This window comes from Cupressus sempervirens, chromosome 11 (assembly GCF_028749045.1).
Source record: "Cupressus sempervirens isolate cs-2001-9-10 chromosome 11, ASM2874904v1, whole genome shotgun sequence".
Lineage (NCBI taxonomy): Eukaryota > Viridiplantae > Streptophyta > Pinopsida > Cupressales > Cupressaceae > Cupressus > Cupressus sempervirens.
In genome coordinates, this window is record NC_143128.1 from 136,885,184 (window position 1) to 136,889,494 (window position 4,311).

Genomic DNA, 4,311 nt, shown 5'->3' on the forward strand with positions numbered 1-4,311 from the left:
CCAACAAACATATCCTCTAACTAGGGACACTTTTTAAGCATAAAATAGGGTGGTTTTCCAAAGAACCTACCTACTTCCCTTGCTTTCAATTCTCTATACTATAAAGAGTCACCTTAAATGGACCCAATCATAGGAAATTCAGGTCAATTTGAAGCTTCAACCTCTGCAAGTAAGAAATCCCCAAATTGGTCTCTTACAAACCCTCAAAGCTAGGGCTTTCTCAATGGATGACTTCCTAAGAAAAATTCAATCAACTAAGGTTGATTCACCATCTCCAAGGAAAATGTAGACATAATCTATGATTAAATACCCCTCTCCAATGGATAGATCTCCTATTGCTACCCCTTAGGCATGAATTTCATGCACCTATAACCACCTAAACTCCATTAGAGGCTTCCAACCATGTAAAATCATATCCAAACATTTTTAGAAGGATAATTTACATAGAAATATAGGTTTATTCCATGGAAATTGTATTTCTACATCCAAGGAATGACCAATTTCTCCCTAAGTGCTCAAAACTTACGAAAATTGATGAAAAGTTGCTTGTAATCAGCTCTTTCGACGAAATGGATTCCTACTTGCCTTAATTCCCCTTTAGACCTTAAAAATGAGCTATTTATCCATCCTAGGCCTATTCCCATGGTTACAACTATTATTTGAATAGTTATAACTCCTTTCCGACTAAGTTGCAATTTTTAGCAACTTTTACAACTTTTCAATTTTACAATTTTACACAAAAAGTGCAACTTTTGTAAAGTTCACTAGATTTCAATTCTAGGACTTGGAAAAGGTTCCAAATTATTCAAAAAAAAAAAAAAACACCTAATAATATCCTATCTTGATCAAAAACTCAAAAAAACCCAAGTTTTCCTAATTAACAACTTTTGTTCATATCTTGCACAAAGTGGCCCAGGCATACATATCTTGCTCATATCTCTCTAACCATTTATCATAGGATCAAAATATCTCCTCAATCAGCTCTAAGTGGCTAATTAAACCCTAGTCCTAAGCTCTTCCTATTCCATTGACCACTCAAACCTTCTTGGGCACAACAGATAGAATTGACCCTGAGAGTCACTAGATGCCATAGGATAGAGATCTTTGACGAGGCATATCTTAAAGATCATGTGAGGTATGGCTACAATTATGGGTGCTATAGGATTGTGTTATCAAAACCTACAATAAACTCTCTCACTTTTAAGACATTAGATTCTATTTTGATATTGCAGTCCCATCTCAGGTAATGCTGTAACTTGTAGTCTTGGTTAGTTCAAAGTTGCCAGCTAGTGAATCTCTCTAACTATTCATCATGGGATCAAACTATCTGCTCCATTAATTCCAAGTAGTTAGGTAAACCCTAGTCCCAAGCTTGTCCTATCCTGTTGACGGCTCAAATATTCTCAAGAATGCCAATAAAAATTGACCCTAAGAGTCACTAAAGCCATAGGGTAACAATCTTTGATGAGGCATATCTTAGATCTTGTATGAGGTATGGATGCAATTCTGGGTGCTATAGGATCTTTTTTTCAACATCTATGATAAAATCTCTCTCCTTTTGAAGATTAGAATTCATTATGATTTTGTCGCCTCATCTGAATTGATGCTAAAACTTGTAGTGTTGGCTAGTACAAAAGTGTCAACTGGTGAATCTCTTTAACCATTTTTGGTGGGATTGAACTATCTACTTTGTTAGCTCTAAGTAGCTAAGTAAAGCCTAGTTCCAATATTATTCTATCTAATTTACCACTTGAACATTCCCAGGCATGCCAAACAAAACTAAGCATAAGAGTCACTAAATGCCATAGGGCAATAATCTTGGATGGGCTATATCTTGGAGCTCATGTGAGATATGGATGAAATTTTGGGTGCTATAGGATCATGTTATTGACACCTACAATAACCTCTTTCACTTTTTGGAGATTGGATTCTATTTTGATTTTGTAGCCCCATCTTGGGTGATGCTAAAACTTGTAGTGTTGGCCAGTGCAAAGTCACCAATTGGTGAATCTCTCTAACCATTCATCATTGGACTAACCTATCTAATTTGTTAGCTATGAGTGTCCAAGTAAACCCTAGTCCTAAACTTGTCTCAAACTATTGATCACTCGAACATTCTTGGGCACATCGAGCAGAACTGACCCTAAGAGCCACTAAATATTGTGTCAATAGTTGGAAGAATGAAAAAGATACAACAAGTTGAACACTTAAAGGAAATTTTAATGAAGCAAAAAATACTGTACAAACATGACCTAACTTAATCCAAGGTAAAACTTCAAAGTTCAATCCATTATCTCAAACTTGCTTTGCAAAATCCAAAAATTGTTAAATGAAATGTGACAAAATATTTGTTTCCAAATTCAAGAATGAACTCTTCCAATATCCAACTAGTAGATTTTTCTTCTTCTATGTCTTATAGGACCTCCCGAGGTGTGCATTTAGTTAAATCAACCATCTTTCCTTCCTTCTACACCATAACTAAAAAGTTGAACAAAATGTTGTGGAACAACTTTTAAAAGTTGTTGACCACATTGTAATTTTTACATTTTTGACTTCTAGACCCTTGAAACCCTTTTTAATGGAATCAAATAGGTTCAATAAAGGTGTTTAGACATAATGTGTCCCCTTGGTAACCAATATGGCTCTTTTTGTCCCCTAGACCCATTTGAACGACTTCTTGAGAACTTAGCAACTTTTGGCATTTTAGATCCTAATCAAAAAATATTATACTTTATGAGTTTCAAATACTTGAACAAGATGAAAAATCACTATTTAGGACCTAGTTGGGCCATATCCCACTTGCCAATGACTTGTACAAAATTTCACCCACTTTGACCACCTAGTTCCCCCTTGAGTGTTTATTAGCTTGCACATACCTAAATAAGGCTTAGTCAAACCAACTTGATCTAAGCACACCAACACACCACCCTAACTTGGTTAGAGTCATAACAAGCCTCAAAGCAAGAACAACACAAAAAGATCGAAAACAAGGGTTGTTAGGTTCCATGCACTAGGATAATGACAGACAAAAAATATACTAGAAAATATGCAACGACTATAGCTATAGGAATCATAAGAAGAGTATTTATAATGTGTTCCCATGAATGAAGCTATAGAAGACATGAAATAACAAGTAATATTGATATCAAATTCCATGAATACATTTAAAACTTTATTTCAAGTCTTCTCATGTTTTGAATTTAAAATAGATATAAACTCTTGACATGTTTATGATGATACTAAGATTCAAGCTTAGACATTTACATTTAATATGGTCAAATCAAGAGTCAAACTTCAATGTTAATTGTAGAAAAGTAATAAGAATTCAAGTTTCACTATTCTCATCCCAACGAAATGTCCAAATAAGTTACTCCTACTCAAAATTACTCATAACTTGTACTTTAAATACAAATTAATATCATAGCCTTATTCACATGTCAAAAGATACTATAAAATCTTATTATAATGATTCCTACTCTTATTTTGGATGCAAATTACATTAAAATAAAATACATGAAATACTTAAAATGTAAACAAGAAATAAGATATATAAATTATGATAACCAATAATGTCATACATGAACAAAGTGATGCATCAAATTTATATGTCTAATAATTTCATGCATTGAATATATGTACATCAAATGTAAAATGTCATATATACATCAAATGTATGTCAAATATGTCCACTAACATAAAATCCAAGATATATGTCCACTAATGCCTATACATGTGCCCATCCTTGTATCTTCTCCTTCCCACAAGGGGAAGGAAACAAATCCCTAGATATTTTCAGTCATTTCATGGAGGGAGATGTTGGGGATGAGGGGGTCTTCCTCACATGCTCATTCATCATCTTGTTTAGGCTCCTCTAACTAGAGCTGATACAAACAAAGTATATATGAATCAATAATTATTATGCACTGAAATAAAATATATGTACACAAAAAATTAATTATTTTCTTACCACCATAAAATAGTCACTTTGTACATCCACTTTAAAGGCTCATGGATGATTAGAAGTAGCAAAACCCTACAACAATTCAACCAATATAATGTATACAAGAAACCCTAACCTATCAGGAGCACGTGTAAACAAGCATACGTTGGTTGTACATGTTCATATCAACAATCCAAAACAAATCAAAATACAACTAATGCCAGACTTGAGTTTTAAAAATTATGCAACTGGAAAACTAGAATCCTCATGCAACCTCAAATCAACTGAACAAGAGCAAGAATGAGGGATGTGGATGTGCTCTCTCCAAACACAACTACGATGAATCCCAAAGTGATTGAAATAAAAATGCA